At 33.8% G+C, this 23,711-nt stretch overlaps 1 long non-coding RNA gene across 3 annotated transcripts in view; it reads left to right on the forward strand.

Moving 5' to 3' along the window:
- Nucleotides 1–23,651, forward strand: part of LOC139972630 (uncharacterized) — a 190,469-nt gene extending 166,818 nt beyond the window's left edge. The window contains exons 3-5 of one of the 3 annotated variants that reach the window (XR_011795040.1): nucleotides 4,982–5,090; nucleotides 13,749–13,816; nucleotides 23,408–23,651. This is a non-coding gene — a long non-coding RNA (uncharacterized lncRNA). Of the gene's footprint in view, nucleotides 1–4,981; nucleotides 5,091–13,748; nucleotides 13,817–19,392; nucleotides 19,738–23,407 lie in introns of those variants that run through there. The other 2 variants (XR_011795052.1, XR_011795058.1) reach the window with 2 other exon arrangements.
- The last annotated feature ends 60 nt before the right edge of the window (nucleotides 23,652–23,711 follow it).

Here is a 23,711-nt window from a genome sequence, read left to right on the forward strand (position 1 = left end):
TCTTTTTCAGAGAAAAGAAAAAAAAAAAAGAAAAAAGGCAAGCATTCTCTTACACAGCTTTGCAATCAATTTTCCATGGCTGACTAAAGTAGCCGGTTAAGTCGGCTAGCTTTGAGTTTCAGTAGGTGTCGGTAGCTTAATCTTGGTACAATAAAGCCATAGGCTTGCTATGTATAACACCCTTACTGTGAAGGAACAATTAACCCCTTCTAAGGTATTGTGGTATAAACACAGTTTTACAACGCATTAAGAACCTCTGGATGGAATAATCGCTCCATTAACACCTTATAAACAAAGAGACAAGATTTTGGGAAGTTAATCTTGAGAGCCTTGTGCCAGTTTCAGTCATACTTTTAATAATTTGAACAACGTCCGATCAGATCAGAGCGAGAGAGAGACTAAACAGAGATTGCTTACAAAATGGTGGCGCTATTTCAAATTTGTATTAACTTCTGTCGCTATTATATGCCATAAACCATCCTCCCATTACAGTATAAAGTGATGCATAGACCTGTATTACTACTTTAAGCAGTAGCTTGAGTTGGATTGGAAATTGTTCCAATCATTATGAGCAGTTCTTAAAAACAGTATTTCATTTAACCAAAACTTAGAAATCCTTCTAGAGGTTTTTTTAATTAGTTTTGATGTTTATTTTGTTCATGCTTTCTTATAATAATCTTATAAAAAGTCTTAGACCACCTCAGATTTCTGTTCCAGGAAGTTGAACCTAACTTGGTTTCTCATTTTCTAATCCCGTTCTTTGTTGTTAAACATTTAAATGTGTGACCGTTCTTCTGACCCTGTTCTGTTTTCTGTCCATGAAAGGTTGGAAATGTATCTTGAGATTTTGAAACAAAAACTCTGAAAATGCCGATAAAACGCAGATATCTGCTACAACCCGCCTTTTCTTTACTCAATCTACGATCTGGAATCTACAAGCAATGACACTGTGTGCATGTATATATCTTAGAATTTACGACGGCTTTGCTGTCGGTACAAGGGTTTTGATATGCCCCTACAGGTGAGGTATTGTAACCACAATAGGTGTGCTAAATCATTAAAAATTCCTCTTTTATGACAAGTAATGATATCTTGAGTGACCGGTATACAACACTACATCAACATAACCGTTACTCCTCTCATAACCACAAAAACAAGAAAACCCTATATAAGAAACAACCAATAATCTGTCTTACTCTATGCTGAAGTATTAACACGACGTATAAATGTCTATGCCTGGGAGATTTACAATGATGGTTTACTTCGGTAAATATTTTTTAAAGACGCTTTTGCCTTACACCAGTTTTATATTCCTATAAAACGTCCGGAATGATCTTTAGATTGAAAGCGTCTCAAACAGATGACGTCATTTTATACCCCCCCCCCCCTCTCCAACACACACACACACTCAGTAAAGTTATCTGCCTTAGATTAGTTACTTGACTTTTGCGAAGTAGGATTAAATAAACGCCTGCTGGATCTTAAGTAAATACTAAATCGAAACTGTGTGTAGTTGTTTCTTTTACTACAGGTGCACAGCAATCACTAAGATATAGTTAAATAGTTTAACAAGAACACAGTGACCTTTGCCCTGCACCCGAAACAGCATTAGAGAGTATCTTTATTTGCCATAAGAGTATAGTTTTAATCTGAAATTGTTTCAAACAAAGTTCCTTTCGGGATATCATTGAAAATCCAGGTGAGAATGTTAGTAAAGATAAGTCTTAAATTTTGGACGGTCGCAAAAATATAAGGGTAAAGAAGGTGATGTGGGAAAGAAAGGAGAGGGTGCGGGTTTGGGGAGGGTAGGCGGGATCAACAACTTTGCTGTGATGTTAAACCAATAATATGAACATTGTTTAAGTAGTTACGTTAGATCTTTTGAATCTGCCCAACCCATTCCGGCCACCCCCCCCCTCCCCGTCGAAAAATATCAGATTTGGGCGAATTAAAGGGGTAGGAACGATTTCTTCATCCCGCCCCCAACCCCTCCCTCATAAAAAAAAGTATGAGTATGAAAAACAAGATATTTGTTTATCTTTGAGAAAACCATTCATGTAAATGAAATGCTAAGAAACCAAGTTTTACAAATATCTATGTCGTTTAGAGGATGATGGCTCGTGACGAACTTAATTTGTATCTCTTACATTCCACCAAAACTACTAATAATAAAAGATGAAGGGAAATACCCTGTTCTTGTATAGCGTTAGGTCTGTTTAACGTGATTATTGTTGATGTTACGTAAAAGGTGTGGTAAAGGTGAGGGCAGCAGGTCTGTTTTAGAACTTACAAGTCTACGGACACCTAGGAAAAACAACAATGTCCTAATCACTCTAATATGCATTAGAAATCACAAAACTAGCTGCAACTCCCATCAATATCCATCCATACAAGATCGACCATTTTACAAGTCTCTCCTTAATTCTAGTTTCATTTATGAATAAACATGAGCTAATTACGCACATTGATGATGTAAAAGGAGTGACTGCCTAATTTTCTGTTATATTATTCCTTTGTTTTTTAATAATCTTCGTTTCAAGGACACTGAACAAATGTTTGTGGCCTAAGGCGATTTTTAAACTATTTGATTGTCCTCTTTGTAACGACATCACATTATTCAATGATATACGTGGGCTAATTGTAATTAGGGATTCGCTTATTAAGGTATAAAAATAAGACATTTTGATGAGCTCAACACTCTACGTCATAGTTTGCACTTTTTTTTTTAATGAATTCCCCAGATTTATCAAAATATCTTCAAATGTGTGTTCATCTTGGAAAACGAAAAGAGCTTTTCGTAAAATTTCAACAGATTTTGAACATGGGGTAAATTGGCTATTGGTGTCAGTAGTACTTCAACGATACAATTTTTACAACCTAGCTAATGCTTTTCAAGCAGGTGTTTGGTCGATATTTTTAAGCTAGACTGGATAACATATTTTACAAATGAGATTATATTTTTGTAACAACAAAGTACCCTACAGTAGAATTTGTGTGTTTTGTTTAATTAACATTTCATATCGAAATATTACTGATTTCATCGCCAAGACATTTTCAGTTGATTAGTAGACCTGTAAAGCAACGAATCCGTAATTTTTGATTTTTTTGCAAGGTTTGGACATTTTCATAACTGTGTTATTATTGGATTTTAAGAAAGTTGAAAAAGTATCATATATAGATCCAAGTAGACAATTATAAGTTGTTTGAAATCATCATAATCGTAACAACTGTCCAAATTGAAGAAGGGTCATTGGATAATTCTAAGCTCAATCAACACTTTTCTTCGTGGGTGTCGATATTTCAATTTACAATATAAAATATGTGAATACTGATAAAAAATATTTGCAATATACATATATTTTTTACATCTTAAACCTATATTGCAACCTTGTATGTATTACAAAATTCGAAAACGTTATCGTTCTGTGAGTTGCCCTTCTCAATAGCGGCTTTTAATATCATGCAAAAATCCAGCGAAACGTTTATAACAAATATTTACATTTCAATATTATACAAACACACAACATAAGCTTATTTACAGTTTAATTGAAAATGAAAAAGTTAACTCTAAGTTAAAATCATAAAAAATCATAATAAAGTAATTTGCCTGACGCAACTGTTTGATCTATCTATCTATATATCTACATATATATATATATATATATATATATATATATATATATATATATATATATATATATATATATACATATATATATATATATATATATATATATATATATATATATATATATATGTACAGAACGTTAATTTTCAATCTATTAAAGAATTCATCATATTGGACACTCTCTGAAAGTAAATTCTCACTCTTTGGAATTTCGAGTGTATAGAGAAAGTCTGTACAGAAAAGAATTGACAAAATACAGAACAAAAAACAAGCCTCAAATTAATTCAAACAGCTGCAAGTTTTTTTCTTCATATTTCATCAATAAATAGGGAAATTATATATGCTTATAAATATGTTTGTACAATCCTTGTTTTTATAATGCATGGCGTGACTCCCATATTAAAAGAACATTTAGATTAGGTTAATAAACATCACATTGAACTCTTACAAGGCATTTTAAGAGCTAACATTGAAATACAAAATGCTCGAAGTAACTCTATTATATATACCACCAATCTATGTAAGCAACATTATATATACAAAATGGTTAATCGTGCCGATGAAAATTTCTTTTCCAATCTTATTTCGCGATTTTCATTCTCGTTTTTTTTCCTTCCTTCTCTTCTCTTTTCCTCTCTTATTTTATTTTAATTGCTGCGATACTTTCTTAAAGCAAATATATGTCTCACCGCATATCCATGGTTATTCACCTCGACCCGGATGCCACCATTATTAAAATAAAACTTTTTTTTTTTTTTGGGGGGGTAATGATATATATAAAGAATTTTTTTGTTGTTTTGGAATAAGAAGAGTTCAAGCATCTAGTTTTGCTTCATTAAAAGTGCACTGAGCTACCTGGCGGACGATAAAGTACATTTACTCGCTAAACCAATATCTTGCTTTCCCATTTCCCTAAGAGTGGAAAATTATCCAATTTTCTTCTCTTTTTTTTATCCCTTCCTCTCTCTCTCTTATCTTCTGTAAATACTCTTGAAACACACACGAGTGCTATTGATCGCCAATTTCGTGCCTTCTCACAACAGCTTGGAAGGTTCTTCAAACAGTTTGGAAGAGGTCTTCGCAAGTCCTTTACCCTGCATCGCTTGTCATGTGATAGTTTGGCAAACAAGGTCTAATATTGTTGGACAAATAATATATCCTAGAACTTAGAATGCTCATCATCGAAAAAAAAAAAAAACTAAAAAAAAAAAAAACTGGGTTCATACCAGGCGTAACAAGCTCGCACATTAGCGTCCACTCATACTGTCTCTTTACCGTATCTCCCGGTTAATTAGAGCGGAACGTGACGTCATATACCAACTCTCTCTCTCTTACGCTCTCTCTCTGGTATAGATACGATTGCGCATGCGGGTGGCCTACACGTAAGAAAGAACGCGCCCGTCTAATCAAGGCGTTGGTCACGTGATTTGGTTTACTTAATCTTCAAACTGTCGTTATAAAGGTTTGTAATTATTTATTCATTTTCGTTGAAAGTTGAATGTACGCAATAGTGATATGAGATCAAAGGTCATGTACATAAAGAAACAAAGGATGACCTTATTTGGTTATTTGGGGCGGACATTGTGTATTGTTATGGTCATAATATTGTGTGAGTGGGTCTATATAGAAATTGGTTCTTCTTCGGTAATTAAGAGACTTGGCATAGTAAATTTACACGGTTATAGGTAACGAATTTACGTGTATATGATTATTCATATATTTGCATTTTGAATTATATGAATATTCATGTTTGCACTACAGTTGAACTTAGCCAAGTTAAACTACACTGCAACCAGTACATTTGCTGTGCTAATCTATATGATACCTAGACCTTTTGATTAATCGCTAGAAATTACTCACTTTGGATGTGGAAAGCTGCTGACTATATTTACATATTCCTTCAGTATATCATAAATCTAAAGTAACTTACGAGGTTTGGGAAAGCTAGGATGAAACTTTTCGGTAGGTATATGTGTGCAGCTGTACATCCTCTTGGTAACATAGGATAGCATGTACTTTAAATGCGCGACATGAACCAAATAGTGACGTCATAAATCCTTCTCCACACGACAGAACAGTTTTGATACTGAGGACAAAAACTTTTCTCCTATTTTTCTTTCTTGTTTTCTTTCTCATTTTAATTTTTCACTTCTTGAAAAAAAAGAAGTTTTATTTAGTCACGTGTCGATGCGCAAAGCTTAATCGTAGATAAGAGCGTCAAGAAAGCCATCTCATTATTATATTACATTATATTATTTTAAAGCAGCTTTTGGGGTTAAAATAATGATTTTTGTCGATTTTTCAGAAGTACTTTAACTCTCGTTAACAAACAATGGTTTTGCAGTAGTTTGATTACTCAAGTTTCATTGCGAGTAATAAAGTTAAAGTTGGAAAATATTCCAATTTGGTTTTAATACGTGATTAAAAGTGATCTGGTTTATTGCTATGTAAAGTTGAATACATTTCTAAAATTATTAAATTAAAATGGTTGACTTTACTCAAAACCTAAGATGATTCAAGGTTCTTAATATACCCTGACCAAAGTAAATCAAATATTATTTATATAACCACGTAGGAAATGACACACGTTATACAAACACATCCGAAGATATGAAAAGAGAGATCAATTAACTAACCGTTTAACTCTATCAAACAAACCCGGCTTGGCGAATGTCAATAAAGCGAGGGCGCTAATCCATAATCGTTATTGTATTATGCGCGATAATGCATATTGTCTGTCATGAAATTTAGGTGTCTTACCACAATAAGTTGCATTGACTTTTAATACACACACAAATCTGTAACTTTTAGCTAAAGTATAGATAAAGTTTTCAACTGATTTATCCTACCCACCACGTCATAGCTAATGGTTTTGCTTATCATGAAATTCCCGAACCATGGCGGATTAGAATTTCAGCTAGTTTAGAGATGAAGGATTAGCCTACTGATCCCAACTCCAAAACTGTCGCTGTTCGGAGAAATATCCACATTTAACCCAAGAACAATAAATACTTATTTTCACACCACATGTATATAGTGTGGTATATGCTCTTTTATATACGATTATAAAACAATGACGATATATGGAAATATACCAAAAACATAATCACATTAGTTCCTTTTCAGTCACTCAGTTCTCTCTTATCGAAGGATCAGACATTTCAACAGTTGTACTCTCTAATTTGTGCTATTATGACTTTATCGTTTATCCGCGATGACCAGCTGCCACAAATTGGAAAGGAAAACGATATTCTTACGGCCAAGAGTGAATCCATGATTTTTGGAAAGGAGGGATTGTGGCCCCAGGGTAGTTGGAGCCGACTCCCATAAAGGGGAATCTCTCCCTCCCCACCCCCTAACCCCACGAGCGCGTTTATATATATATATATATATATTTTTTTTTATAGATTTAAGACGTGAAGATGGTGCATTTTGTTGGCTATAAATTAAGTCGTTCACGCGAGGTTGTGCTAATAACTATTATATCATTCATGTGTGGTATTTATATATACATATATATATATATATATATATATATATATATATATATATATATATATATATATATATATATATATATATATATATATATATATATATATATATATATATATATATATATATATATATACTCTTAGGAAGTCCTATGTCGATATTTGTGAAGGTCAAGTTTTATTATTATCTTCGATTATTCATTGGGTTGTCACATCACTCGTTTACGGTAACTTACGACGGTAATTATGTCCGGTATTTCACATTGTTATTCTGTTAGTACTACAGCCTATACACTGTCAAAATAAGTGGGCATAGCTTTTAATGAATAGTTATAATTCCGTCGGTGAGATCACTAACTTTTATTATTTTTTGGTTGAAAGAAATGCATCAGGAGTAATAAATCAGAATTCTTAAATCCACTTAATATGAAAGCTAGAGAAAACTTTCGAAGAATAGAAAAACGGTTTAAATAAAAATTGAACGACACCGACTTCGTTATAACTACACAGTTACGATCCACTGGAAGGACAACAAACTAAATACTTCAAGGTGTGTTATGCCGCATTAGTTTTAAGCAGATGTTTAGATGTTTACTTCAAGAAGCAGTTAAAGCATTTTCATGCACCTTTAAAGCGGCTTTCTTGCGATGATGACTGGTGATCATTGAAGCTTATGAGACTGATTTAATTCGCTAGACGATGGCTGTGCTAACCGAGATTATATTTTGCATTCTAATCACAAACAAGGGGCACAATTAATGCAAGTTCATGCATGATGTTAACACAGTGTATGTGTCTAATAATTTGGTTTCAACATTTGTAAGCATTAAATAACACACACATACACACACACACATTTACGTCCTCATTTAGACAACCCCGACAGAGGTTTTAGATGCATTGTAGAGGGCAGCAGCTAGGATAATGTTCCGTAGTGTTGAATATGCATGAACGCATGTCAACCATATTATGGCTACCTCTCTCACCGGAGACTTAAGGACTCTGTAACTTTGTTGTAAAAAAGTACCCTGAAAGAAGACATTAATGTTGTCTGTTCCATTAGATTATGTGTATAGTGTAAAGTAGTGTAACGTCTCATTGGTTATCGGGAATCAGGAAACGCGTTGATGTATATATAAGTAGAGACAGAAATAGAGATATTTAAATGGTTTTAGAAAAGTGTGTGGTTCTTGTAGTATACCTGTGTACGTCTGTATGTGTTTTAGACTTCAAGAAATTTGATGTTAATTCTTGGATGTGAGGTATTGTATTTTCGGTATACCATGCAACTTGTTGTTTGATCACCAAACAACCGTTAAGTCAATTAAAATATGACTTTAGGGTGAATCAAATTTTATCTTTTACATGCAAAGTATTATGTCTCCAGTAGCAACGTAATGATAAGATGCCAGAAGCTATTGCATTTTACTACAAACTCAAATATTATTTACAGGTAGAATATTACTTACTTAACATAACAAATAATGATGCCGTAGTACACTATTAAATGGAGGAGGAGAAGGAGAAGGAGAAGGAGAAGGAGAAGGAGAAGGAGAAGGAGAAGGAGAAGGAGAAGGAGAAGGAGAAGGAGAAGGAGAAGGAGAAGGAGAAGGAGAAGGAGAAGGAGAAGGAGAAGGAGAAGGAGAAGGAGAAGGAGAAGGAGAAGGAGAAGGAGAAGGAGAAGGAGAAGGAGAAGGAGAAGGAGAAGGAGAAGGAGAAGGAGAAGGAGAAGGAGAAGGAGAAGGAGAAGGAGAAGGAGAAGGAGAAGGAGAAGGAGAAGGAGAAGGAGAAGGAGAAGGAGAAGGAGAAGGAGAAGGAGAAGGAGAAGGAGAAGGAGAAGGAGAAGGAGAAGGAGAAGGAGAAGGAGAAGGAGAAGGAGAAGGAGAAGGAGAAGGAGAAGGAGAAGGAGAAGGAGAAGGAGAAGGAGAAGGAGAAGGAGAAGGAGAAGGAGAAGGAGAAGGAGAAGGAGAAGGAGAAGGAGAAGGAGAAGGAGAAGGAGAAGGAGAAGGAGAAGGAGAAGGAGAAGGAGAAGGAGAAGGAGAAGGAGAAGGAGAAGGAGAAGGAGAAGGAGAAGGAGAAGGAGAAGGAGAAGGAGAAGGAGAAGGAGAAGGAGAAGGAGAAGGAGAAGGAGAAGGAGAAGGAGAAGGAGAAGGAGAAGGAGAAGGAGAAGGAGAAGGAGAAGGAGAAGGAGAAGGAGAAGGAGAAGGAGAAGGAGAAGGAGAAGGAGAAGGAGAAGGAGAAGGAGAAGGAGAAGGAGAAGGAGAAGGAGTCTTATTCGGGTCTTTATCATCGTTCTGCACTCGAAGAAAAATCAACGTCGTGAGTGAGTAAATGTTTTGAGAAGGCGACGAAAACGAGAGAAGATATCATAAGAGCACGATCCGCAGTAAAAATTTAATTGTTTTCTTACATCAACGTCTACAAGAAGCTTTGCCAACGATACTCAATCAAACACTACCATGCCTTCGATGAGAGCTATAAATGAGTTGGCACGCTCGATCTGTTATAAACCTCATCTTTCGTCACCGTATATCTAACAAATAATTTTCTTTTCTTACCGTCCCGCGTTTCTCTCTCTCTCTCTCTCTCTGGCTGTCTTTTCCAAACGCTCATAACAGAAAGATGACAAAGTGTCCTGGTTGTAAATTTTAATTCCTTTATCAGGACGCGACTAACAAGACACTCGTGGTTCATTTTTATCTCTTTCTTGAGGCCATAACTGTCAATTTCAAAGTCAGAACTGGCAAACGGGTTTATATATGACCTGTTCGTCGCCAATTCTACGTTTTATGATCTGTCCTTTGTTTTTATAAAATTTGGTATAAATCACTAACCCCCTCCCCCCCATTCCCTCCGTTGTAATTTAACGTCTGTTGGATCCCGTTTAATTCATGCGACTTTAAGACAATTACAGTCACCCTGGGCGACAAACATTTACTGTGCATACATACGCGGAACATCAACTCTTCCTTCCTTCCCTTTGAATAAGTCAGGGAAAGGATATTTCAAGACAAGTCACGTTCTTGATAAACTTTATGAGTCGTAAATTCTAAGGTTTCGTGGCTTTGAATAGAATTGTAAAACGTTTAAAATAACCACAGTCCGTCATTTTATAGTTTAACGATTACGAGTATGGCACCTGCAGCCCCTTATAACCCACTTCTTCATTTAGCGAGAGGATGCGAAACACTCCGAGACAAGTATAAAGGTGTTCCTATATATATATATATATATATATATATATATATATATATATATATATATATATATATATATATATATATATATATATATTACAGATCTGTAAATAGATCTTTTAGAAAACATATATTATTGTTTATAAAATTTTATATGTAGGCCTATACATGTTCAGTTTTCTGTATTTTTTTCCTTCTCTGTTATGTAAAAAGAAAGTTGACTTCAGTCATATAACAATGAGTTGCGTTCTATTTGGGTTTTATCATATTTCATCAGGAATTTAGATTAACTATTTTTTTTCTTGTGAACTGAATCTTCTTCGTTATGTGTTTTATACATACATGCACACATACGGTATACAAATATCTAAATTATGAATTTAGTTTTAATAATTAGAAACTTCGCTACTTTTTTAACAAGACTTTATACACAACAGTCTTGTAAAAATGCCATAGCTTATTTATCTGGGTCGTATCTACTTAACATAAAAGATGATGGTTATTGAATTGGTTTCGTCAATAGCTGGTGTAGGTTTAATAACTCTCTGCATACTAATTTAAATTAATTAAAATACTTGATGTAGGCTATTTAGGGGGCGGTGTTCGGGAGGGCGTAAACCAAAGCCAACCCCTTCATGCAGTTGCTTGACTCGAAGTCAAATTAACTATTTACACACTGTTTTGGGTAATTATTATCTACTTTTTTCCCCTTCTTATTTGGCTTCTTCGGCGTCCCCTCGGAATCGGGCTAAATTATACTTGACCCTTGACCTCCGTTTACGTCACTGAAAGAATTAATGTTGGGACAATATACACTTGGGTAGTAAATAATCCACACATGAAAAAGTTAATGACTATTTTACGTGTTTTATCTTGAAGTCTACTTTTTTTTTTTCTTCTTGTTTTTTCATTTTACATTTACTTGTATTTGGTTATAAACCTATAAGATTGATTTACCATAACGACAGTTGCGGATGAATATAGGTTATAAGTGACAAATCGTCATCAATCACTGCTGAGTAAAGTAGGTCCTCGTGAAACATTCCGCACCTTGCGGTTGTTTTCAAAGGGAAATCGTTATAGCAGTCGTTTGAGTTTCGTGAAAAACAAGCACAATTTCTGCTTTACCACATTTTGTTCACACGTCTGTGGCGGGAACTATGTGTTAATAATTAAAACAAAGAATAACCATAGACATAATAGGTGGTAGGAAAACAGAGGCCTGTCAACTGGGCATCAATAAAATAAATTTTCCTGTCCAAAAAAGTGCACTTTCGGGACTTTTGTACGATGTTTTAAAAAAGGATCATGCCTATTTTGGAGCGAGACCACATTTATTGATGGCCTATATGGTGAACAAAACAGGATACTGTTACTAGCCCTGTACCAACCTTGACCCATTTCTTTCTCTGCTTATTTTGTATTTTTTTATCATTCGTAAAGGGAATACAAATCATTTTCATGTGAAAAAATAAAAGAAAAATGGATTTTCGAGACTATAGTTTAGTTAAACCTTCTTTTTTCATAATAAATATGATCGTTTGTTCGTGTATGGTACCGGTAGCAGTCGAAGTGGTTTGTTTTAGTATCTCTGTGCATTGGTAGTGAGTTTGCAACACATCAAAATCAAGCGGGAAAAAAAAACATTAAAACTGTTATGGTCACCAAATGACATGTATACAATTCTTTACGAATTTGTCATTTTGGGTATCGTCCGTGCATGGGTGGTCTGTTGTTGTTTAAAGTTACAAGAACATGTTTAGACTATTACTTGAAATTACTTAACAGTGGCCTAGGTCTGGAGTAAGGAACCAGCGTCGCCGTCGTCGTCGTCGTCATCGTCATCGACATCGTCATCGTCATCGTCTTCCTCATCGTGATCGTGATCGTGATCGTCTTCCTCATCGACATCGTCATCGACATGGTCATCGACATCGACATCGTCATCGACATCGTCATCGTCATCGTCATCGTCATCGTCATCGTCATCATCATCGTCATCGTCATCGTCATCATAAAGTCGGCTTCTTCAAAAAATGTTATTTCCAGAAATGTCTACGTAACAACCAGAAAGCCCCCAAAAACAAAAATATGCAACTAAGGGAAAATATAAGGGGCGCTATATCGATTCTATTGTCTAGTTCCCCTGAATGTCACGAAAAAGTCATTTGTGTAGGGCCATATCATCAGAGATGAATTCGCGGGAATACTACCACGTACATTATTTATGTTAGTTTACATGTACTGTTTTCCTCTCACAATCAACAGTGTCAACTGCGATAAAATTGGATCATTTTGCTTTGTTTACTTTCCTTTTCTAATCTAATCCTTTTTCAATCTAATTTCTGATGTAAATGCAATGAATCATATTGTTATTCAAATCCAGCTAGCATTATCAGTTGTTGTTAACTGGAGGAATTTAAATCATCTTAAAAATCAAAAAAAATGTCGATGAATGACGATATATATGATAAAGTGTGAATGATGACATTTTTATGAAATTAATTTTTTTTTTAAATTAATGACGTAAATGTCGGATATCTGTGACGTCATAATCAACAAAATTCTCAGTAACACGTTAGCCGACCTAATAAATGCAAAATGACTCCATTTTACATTTTATCTCATTTTGAAGATGCTTATGTTCAATTTTGATTTCGAGTAATCAATCATACAGTAATACAAATTGATGGAAAATATTGACTTGCAAATTGTTTTCCTATAAAGCGTGTAAATTGCAGGAAGAATTCTTTCACACGAAATGTTCGGTTTAAAAGATAAAATCAACATTTATGAATATCTGGATACCTATGACGTCATAATTTGAACAAAAGGTCTTTGTGTGATGTCAGCTCTTGAATAATAAATGACACAGAAATTGAAATAGTTATGAAAGATGTATATACATCATGCGTAAACAGCAGTATACAATTGAATTTCAGTCGCCTCTTAACAAAGTATCGTAAATTGCTACATGCAGATAAGAATTGACCAATCAAAGTCAAAAAGCGGATAAAAACACTAATTAGACTTGTTGTTCTCATCTATTTGTGCGTCCAAGCGCAACGGCTTGTTGATAGTAATCACAGTTTTCTACTTTAAGTTATTTTATCCTTGTGATTGAGAATTGCCATATATACAGTGAATCTCATAACGGTAATTGTTTTTTAAATTAATTTTAGCATCAAATTAAATTATAAACTTTGATATTCCATCAAAATCAACACAAACCAAAAAAAAAGTGTACATTAAAAGATAATCCATTTGCGATGTAGTATCCTAGTTATATACTACAAGGTGAAAAGGACTGTGGCAATTGATTCCATTCCCCCACATTAAAAAAAAACCGGATTTATGAAGACGTCTATAGAAATCAACATGAGTAATTTCAACAATTAAATTTACGATTGAATTTTTCTATCTTTACAGTTCAGTAAGTCAACAATTATATGAGATAGGCGGCTGAATGTCAACTCAAAGGGATTAAGAGTCTATAGGTATGTTATTATCGTTTGCTGTTTAACATTTCCCTGTCTCTCTCTCCCTCTCTCTGTTAACTTTCTTTCTCTTTGTATTAGACAAATATATATTGAAGAGCCATATAGTTTACGAAGCAAAGGTTGCAGATGTTTACGCCTCACCGTCAAAAACCTTGAAAGTATTATTTCTGACGCCAGACACGTTACATTTCAATTGAATTTACGATTGAACTTTTGTATCCACACAATTTCGAGTGTTAACATATCTTACAGTTCATTTTTGAAATACATGCAGATATCACTTAATACGAAAATTCCAGAACACTCATCATTTATAATGAATTATATCAGCTTGAAGAAACGGCTGCCTGAATTCAGATAAAGTCTAAAAGTAATTACAAATTAATGCACGCACAGACGCACACACATACACACACAAAGGGAACATCGAAATTTATTGCGAAAAAACCCCTCTTAGAATCATATGGAATCATGAATTATGCTCAATAGTTAACGTTCAAGTGGTGAATAAATCAACAAGCAGGGATGTTTCGATTAATAAGTCTCTTTGGTAAGATAAGTAGACCAATACAAACCCCGGGAAATTAGGAATAAAATGCTAAAAGAAAGAATGAAAAACACCTTTTCTGAGAACGTGGCCGGAAAACTAACTCCCTGAGGTTTGGGCACAATCTCTTGGAAAACATATCCGTAATTATTACTTCGGTAATAAGGTAATATTATATATTTTACACTACAATCAGCACTTTTATTTCTAATGAGTATATCGCTTTAAGCTCTATTCGTCACCTTTTGCTATTTCTAGTAGTTTTATTCTTGGCTTCTCCTGTTTTTGCTCTCTCTCCTCCTACACATTTGCTTAGATTTACTGATAAGATGACCAAGGTGTCAAAGTGTTTATTGGATATCAAAGATTGTAAACAACCCTCGCTGTTTGGTAAACCGCCCGAGTTTCTGAATTATAACCAATAACGTAAAACCTAATCTGAGATTGGTTGGAAATTCATTAGCCTAGTTAACATCCGACCACTTTTAAAACCATCTCAATGTGAGTGAGGTACCTTATGTATATGTATATGTTTATGTATATGTATATGTATATATATATATACATATATATACACATATATATCTATATATATATATACATATATATATATATATAAATATATATATATATATATATATATATATATATATATATATATATGATGTGTGTTGATATACATAGATTTATACTTTGGGTTGAACAAGTTGCAAAACCCACATTATGCAGGGGATTTTATGGAACATAAAGAGACATATAGATAAAATAGGCATAACGATGAAATTTACATTACCATAAAATCTACCGAACAGTAGTAATAATAATAATAACGATGACAATTATACAAAAAGTAGTATTTATCTCAATTAAAACGAATTATTTCAACTATCGATAAAACAAAGACATATTTACTGCTTCTTATTACTAAAAAAGAGATTTATATTTGAATGCATTTCTCGAGATTTTACTCTAAAAAGATACTCAAAAATTTCCTTGCGAAAATTAAGCCTGGTGGATTAAGCTTTTCTGTAGATGACGCTGCAATTTTTAATGAATATGTAAATGCTGTCGCTATTAACATTGCAAAATAATAACACAATTACTGTATATTTGTTAAAGAAAGTGCAAAAGTCTTAAAAATCAAATCATTCCCGCAGGTAAGAAAAGAGAAAGTACAGACGTATTCTGGTTTAATCTTAAAAAGGCTAATTCTTCCAGATTTAAATATAAAATAATCATTATAAACTATGGTAAATTATTATTATCAAACCTCTTAATGCCGGAAAGGTTTATTGCTCAAGAATTTGTTGTTTTTGACCACGGTTCTATCTACAATATTTTGTTCATGAAGTTGTTCTTTGCTAAATATCCGTTTCATTATTTGCTTTCATCCATTACTCTATCTGTCTCTCTGTTTAGTTTAATTTGAGTGGCTTAGGGACTATGTTGTTGTCCACCATGTCCATGCCCAAGTATATATATAAATATATATATATTATATATATATATATATATATATATATATATATATATATATATATATATATATATATATATATATATATATATATATATATATATATATGCCCATGTCCATTTCCATGCCCGAGTCCGTGTCTACACCAATGCCAATATCCATAATCATATTCATGTCCAAATCCATCATCCATCTCTGTCTATTTCTCTCTCTATGTCTCAGTCTATGTCCATACCCATGTCCACCTCCACGTTCACGCACATACCCGTGTCCATATCCATATCCATGCATTATATCCATGTCCATATTTATAATCATATTCATGTCCATGCCCATGTTCATATCAATGTCCAAATCCATGTGCATGTTTATGCCCTTGTTAACATTTATGTCTGAGTTCATGTCTTAGCCAATGCACATATCCACATGCAAGTCCATGTTCCGTTCCATGTCCATGTCCATGTCCATGACCATATCCATGACCATGTCCATGACCATATCCATGACCATGTCCATGACCATGTCCATGTCCATGACCATGACCATGTCCATGACCATGTCCATGACCAATCCATGACCATGTCCATGACCATGTCCATGTCCATGACCAATCCATGACCATGTCAATCAAATTGGCCGAGATAAGATTACTTCACAACGTTTCACGGGTAACGAAAGTAAACAAGTAGAAACGGATTACGTAATATAATGTTAGCAATATAACGCGCCTTTCTGCTTCACACATTCTCACATTAATGTCGTTAGTATGGTAATACGTAAACCATTCCCCCCACCCCCTCCCCCAGCCTCTATACCTTTAATTTATTCCACGCACGTACAACAACAAAATCACGGAGCACAAACCATATACTTTAATGGAGAGAACAGGAATAACAGTTAACCCACAAATTAGACTGTTTATTTCTCAATTACGTACTTCTTCTGTTAATGCGAATCCAATGACAATTTTGTATGATATGACGTCATCATGTTTAGTACACTCAATTTATAGCTGGAGTTTGCGTTATAGTGTCACCATCTGGTGATACGATATTTGAACAGTAAACTAAAGCAAAAAGTTCTTGAGAAAAGAACAGTAAACTAAAGCAAAAAGTTCTTGAGAAAAGAACAGTAAACTAAAGCAAAAAGTTCTTGAGAAAAGAACAGTAAACTAAAGCAAAAAGTTCTTGAGAAAAGAACAGTAAACTAAAGCAAAAAGTTCTTGAGAAAAGAACAGTAAACTAAAGCAAAAAGTTCTTGAGAAAAGAAAAGAAAAGAAAAGAAAAGAAAAGAAAAGAAAAGAAAAGAAAAGAAAAGAAAAGAAAAGAAAAGAAAAGAAAAGAAAAGAAAAGAAAAGAAAAGAAAAGAAAAGAAAAGAAAAGAAAAGAAAAGAAAAGAAAAGAAAAGAAAAGAAAAGAAAAGAAAAGAAAAGAAAAGAAAAGAAAAGAAAAGAAAAGAAAAGAAAAGAAATCCATTGTTCCTTCCCCACATATACATTTAGTCATATCTGAATTCAGCGACGGACTTCGCAATACTCGTTCTTTGGTGTTGCCATTTAGTAACATCAGCTGCATTGCATCTCTGTGCTATAGCAATGTTCCATATACTCAGTGTTGCCCATACATTACCTATACATACACACACACATACATTTAAATTATTACGTACTGTGTACCAAAACCTATTACTCATTATATAGAGGCCTACTTAATAACTTGTTTCAAATTAATTATCAACGCGACCTACTTTTAAAATATACCTTGTGATTTCTTAAGGAATATAATATCATATCATATCCATTAAGTGATGTGTCTACATATATATTTGGTAAATTAAACGTAATCCCTCAACAGTACCAAAGTCAATATTTTGATCAATGTAGCGTCCCTTGTTTCTACAGTAAACGAGAGACATAGAGAGAAGACGAAGATACTGATTGCTTTTGGTAGGTCGATGGGGGAAAAAAATTAGATTAAATAACCTAGATTCACTTACCAGACCTTTCTAATATTTATAGATAAATTGTTGTTTTGTGCTAAGGCTAGCTACTATTAACCTAATACAAACTACACTTTCCTTGTGTGACCTTATTATGACGCACGAAAATAAAGTCCCATAACGTTTCCCTTTGGCTGAAACTATCTTTCTCGGTATAAAACAAGACAGAGGAAGGCAGATTTACTCTTTCTATTATACTATCGTGGAGAATTAAAGGAATTTTCCTGACGTAAATATTTTAACACTGTTAAGAATTGACGTAGCAGACAATTTACGGTATATAACGGCATAAAACTGAAAGAGAAGTTTTGTTTTGGATGTGTTTATGTGCGTGTGTGTGTATGTGTGTGATTTAATCCATTCTCTGTTTGTGATGTCTGCAGTAAGGACATATTTCTACGGACATCATAAACTATTAATGAAAATATTAGTAAAGTATTTCTGAGGAAAGTTGTTGAACAGTTGATAATCCTTATAGTAATATTTGTTTTAATTATGAGTGTAACAAATTTGATAAATTTAATATAATAATAATTATAATAATGATAATGATAATATATATGTATATATATATATATATATATATATATATATATATATATATATATATATATATATATATATATATATATATAGAAGCCCAGCTGCAATGGTCTGTTCCTTTACGTCACCAAGAAGAGCCAAAAAAAATGATAATGATATAATTCTCTCCACCCGACTGCTTACCGAACCATGAGCACCCTTGAGACCATAAATATTTAATTTCTTAATTCAGTGAAAATTGTTTGAAATAGTAATAGCTCCGTCGAATCCCCTTGACAAAAAAAAAACGAAGAAGAAGACTAATAAAATTATAAACGAGAAATAGAAAAAAACCCCATAAATAACAATATTTCGGAGACGATAACAAGTTTTAGCCTTTAAAGTCTTTTTAAGCTCACAGTAATTTAATTGTTTTCACCAATAATATTGCAAGGAATAATATTAATAATATATATATATACAAACATGTACTTATGAATACATATATATATATATGTATATATAGGCTATATAATATAATATTGCCAAGTTTTGTACATATTATTTTTAAGCATTCTTTAATCTCTCGTTTATTTTAAACGACCTACATTCCCTTGTGCTTCAGAGAAGATATTACGTACGTTTATTTTCCTGTATTTCTTTAATTTTGTTTTTGCTCATGCTGCAGTTAAAAGTTAAATCCACTGAACAGCTCCATCTATCGCATAAGCTTTAACAGGGAGAGATTTGTTAAGAGGAGAATAGAACTGTGAGTGAGTGAGTGAACCGAGGTTATCACTATGTCTATTTAGTATGGCCACGATTCAATTAAAGCAGATACGGCCGACCTATTTGGACGAGGACCCAGTTTAAAGTTAAGCCTCTTTCTGTAAGTTATTCACGCTCTAATTAGCGCTACACATCCCCTCTCTATATACGGCAGTGAACGAACCCTCCACCTACTCCGTCTCTCTCCCTGCCTCTCTCTCTCTCTATCTCTTTTTTATCTCTGTTTTCTTCACCAACCAGATGCTCTCTCGTCGAGTTATGCTGCGGTATTTTCCATGTGTTTGCCGATTTAGGTCAGGAAGTGTTATACGGCTTACATTGCCCCAGTTTTGCCAGCAATCATTTGGATCTCCCCAGGGGAATTTTGAGACGAAATATAATTTTTGAGACTACGTGTTAGTCAAACCTTGTGAGATACTGAGTAAACATTATTTTCAAAACCGGTCATACATTAAATCGGTTGGACAGGCTTATACACAACGCATTGAGAGGTTGCGGTAGATTTTTTTTTTGTTTATACTTTTTCTCTATGAGGAGGATAAGAATGAGATGTGATGTAAAACTAGGTTAAGTGAGCGTTTAAAGGTCCGACAGGGGCACCAGAGGTGAAATACTGTCCTCAAAAGTACAGTTAAATATCAAAACAAGCATGAAACAACGGCTTAATCGAATATGGCGCCCCCAGATTGATATCCCAAGCTAACAAGAATCTTGTAACAGTTTCGGTAATTTTCGGAGAGACATGTTGATGGACTGACGCAAGGTCTATGAGTAAATACTGCTGTCTCGTCTGAAATTTAGTTTTAAAATGAATGCAAAGCGAAATTCAGGAATTGTCTGCATGTATAGTTCTCGAAGTAGGTTTATTAAACATCTTCCACTGCTGGTCTTATTCCTAGCAAATTCTGGGCATCATTCTAGCATAATCCATTGACCCTTTCTGGTTAACTTTGTCAAGAAAAGAATAAACGATTTTCACCAGAAAGTCATTAAAAGCTAATTCCAATATCTGTTTCAATATGAGGTGGCTTGTATTGTACCAAAGTATAAACTGGATCGTGCTATAAATCGGTAGCATGTGCTGTTAGGATTTCAATAAGAACTGAGGATATGTGTAATTCCAACAGATCAAGTTGTTTGGGATTTGTTGGGATTACACATATCCTCAGTTCTTACATTAAACCTAATAGCACATGCTACCGATTTATCAGATTTTTTTTCCAGCACAATCAAGATTTTACTGTGGTACAAAGTTTTAAGATTTACAGTATAGTTACTGTAATCTCTGTGTGAATCACATATTAGAATAAATACTGACTATTAAAGTCATCATTTCAAGCAGATAATGAGATTAGTACTGACAGATATCTTGTAAGTCGTTAACAGATCAACAGATAGTAATTATTAATTACTATGGAGAAACCTATACCATGAACTTCATATTTTAAATCAAAATAAGTTGATATATACAGTTGATATAAAGTTGTTGACTTTGACGTCTTACTTTATAGTATGTATTAACGTGACATATAATGCATAAGGCTACAGATATGTCACATATGTGTGTGTGTGCGTGTGTTTTTTTCCCTTCTTCTTCAACTATCACACATTCTATGGACTATATATTTTTCCAAGTTGTTGACTTAACTAATACGGGGCTCCAGTTTTCCATAATGAAAACACTCATTGTTTATTCAAGTATTACAAATGTGTCTCATTGTTGTTCGAATTTGTGAAACAGAATACCTAAAGAAGACGATTTATTGAAGAAAAAAGAACATAAATAAAAGAAAATTAAATAAACAAAACTTTTTACATGATCCTGACAATATATCTCGTATAAACCACTTGATATTTAATAAAATTACAATAATAAGGAGGAGAGAACCTCCTTTTCTTTATTCGTATATTGATTATGAATATTATGTTTCATTCACTTTTCACTCGTCTGCCAGTGGTAAGCTGAGCTTCACAGGGACATCAAACCGGACAACTATAGCGAGTTGAATCTTGAGCCGACATGAGGCTGTCTGCTCCGGGTACTTCAACTCCTCGTTACGTCTCCTTACTGTCAAAATGTGTATCTCGAGAAAAAAAAAACAAATTTTCTTCAAAAAAAAAAGAGAAAAAAAAATTATTGTGGATAATATATCATTTGTTTAGGCAGTGCGTTTCATTTCTTTCGGGAACCGTTATTAAACTAATTAAGTGAAGAGGACTGTTTTTTTTTTTGGGGGGGGGGGTACTTTTTAAAACAAATTTTTATGTATGAGAGTTAGAGGGAAAGAGACTGCAAAAGTAAGGTTAATTGCTTGGTTAATTTACTAGAAATTTGTCAGGCGAAGAATGAAGATGCATTTGGAAGGGGGGGGGGGGGGTGGAGGAGTCATATTTGGAGATATTTTCTGATTGTATCGTGCAAAAAGCAGAGCGAATGATGTCACCATGAAAATGAGCTGAAAAATAATGCGTTTTTTGTCTTTATTCCATTTAAATCATTTATCTATTTCTCTATCTATGGAGGAAATAAAAATTCTAAATAAGTTACATTTTTTTTTTTTGATGATATTCTAAATTCAGGGAATCTTGTCATTTGTAGTAAAAAAAGGTTCAAATGAATCACATTTTGAGGATAAATGATAAAGACGACAGGGTCGAAGATATAAACTAGGAACTTATCGCGGCCTTTGAAAACATCTACAGTAATGAAATTTCAAAACCACCTAGTTTTTCTGGAGTAAGAAATTGCTGAGCCATATCAAAATAGGTTACGTTCGATCAACCATGTCACGTGTGCTATATATAGGGACACAATACTGTTTTCAATATGCATAACCGTACAGAATGTATTTTTCTTGTCAATAACTGTAACACTTTCTGCCAGTGGATATTCCCTTTCTAGGATGACGTGCATGTTATGTGTCATACAAAAAGTCGAATATAGAACGACTGGATTGAAAGTCTAATACAAATATCAGTTGTTTTGTATGCAAATCTAACGTTACCATGGATACATCTCGATTATTTTACTCCTTAAAATGTACACCTCGTAGCTGAAACAAAAAAAACTGAATGCTCCTTTAAGCCCATCGATTCGATAAAAGACTTAAAACAGCTGTGTGGGGCCATTAATTTTTTTCTTAAATTCAGAATTTTTCGATATCAAAATCCCCCCCCCCAATAAAAAAGTGAAACTTTTCCAACTCTAATTTTCTTTATGTTAATAATGCTAAATAAAAGGAAAATTGTATGCATTAAAACCCATTGTTATCATGCGGGTTATCATCCCAAGTTGTACTTCTCTGGCCAATTTAATTTTGTGAATTTGAATAAAATGAAACTGCGGCTCATCAAGTAAAGTGACTGGGCTGTATAGTCTATAATGCACAGTCTATTAGGTCAATTCCTCGGATGCAACACCAAACCCAATTGTAAAGCATAAGACATTTATGGGCTAAAATTACATGTTTTGAATATTTAAAAAATTAATTCAAGGGCAAATGGTTTTGAATGTCATCGAATGATGATAATGTTGTTTATATGATAATAAAAGAACATGTTTTGGTTGAGATATTAGAATGTTATAAAACAATGGATTAATATTAACATTTAGTCTTGCGCTGAGGAACAGCCATCATCAAAATTGAGCCTTAACAACCGGAACTTTTCACGCATCTAGCACATTTTTTGTTTTTAAATCAAATTTTTTCTTGAATCATAACATATACAAGAATTCTGCCTAAAATTATCCAACATGACACAGCTGGAGACAAAATTTCAAGCGTTGAGTGAAATCAGAATTTGTTTGTACTTTGTAAAATTCAAATCCTGCAAGCTGATAGGATCTCGTTCAGATTCGACGATATTACGTAACACCATGCCATTTTGCTGATGAGATGATGTTGGTATAACATAAATTCAAAATGATGCAACATATTTCCAAGAAAATATAGATATCAGTAAAAATCATGCTCGGGTAATTTAAAAGTTATATCCAAATTAACACCAGCCGAAAATAACACTTACCGAAAATGAAAATGATTTAATTCCTGCTATTACCCGTTTCTTTGTAATTGATCAATAATTAGCAAGCATTAATCTGGAAACAACATCTACTTTGAAGAGTAAGCTAGAGGATATTGAAATTTCGGATTTCAACTAACGGTCAGTAATACCCCCCCCCCCGCAACCCCACCCCTCTCTCTCATATCGTTAAATAAATGCCATATTAATTATTATAGTGTATTTGTTGTAGGAGTTCGCCACATATCTAGCTACAGAGAAGAAACGACTGTGCCCGAAGAAACGACAGTACCCGAAGAAACGACAGTACCCGAAGGGACCGAGGCAACTGACGACCAACGAACGAAGACCGACGGCGGTAAAATGGACCAAAGAAAAACGGCTGAACATGTAAATGCATTTTGAGAGAGTTATATACATAAAGATATATATAGTTGGAGACTAGTTGAGACTAGTGGAACACTAAAAGTTGTTACTCAGAGTAATTATATATATAGAGTAAGTATATATATATAAAGTATATATATATATATATA

Source organism: Apostichopus japonicus, chromosome 2, assembly GCF_037975245.1.
Source record: "Apostichopus japonicus isolate 1M-3 chromosome 2, ASM3797524v1, whole genome shotgun sequence".
NCBI lineage: Eukaryota > Metazoa > Echinodermata > Holothuroidea > Aspidochirotida > Stichopodidae > Apostichopus > Apostichopus japonicus.